We start from the raw sequence: 221 nt of genomic DNA, 5'->3' as shown, positions 1-221 counted from the left end.
ATCGAACGGCTCGGAGAGGTCCTTCCCGATTCTGACGGAGCTTTTGGTGTTGTTCAACGTCAGCTTACACAGCCGTATAAGTTTTGCAGGGATAAACTTATTTACATTGTATTAAATTTACTTGAACAATTTGTGTATTACAATTTGAAGCCGTCATAGTTTAAGTTGCCAAATAATAAGCGGGAAAATTGTGACGATTCGACTTCTAGAATAAGACGACA

This window comes from Bactrocera latifrons, unplaced genomic scaffold (assembly GCF_001853355.1).
Source record: "Bactrocera latifrons isolate USDA-ARS-PBARC rearing strain unplaced genomic scaffold, ASM185335v1 scaffold_188, whole genome shotgun sequence".
Taxonomy (NCBI): Eukaryota; Metazoa; Arthropoda; class Insecta; order Diptera; family Tephritidae; genus Bactrocera; species Bactrocera latifrons.
This window is presented reverse-complemented; position numbering follows the sequence as displayed.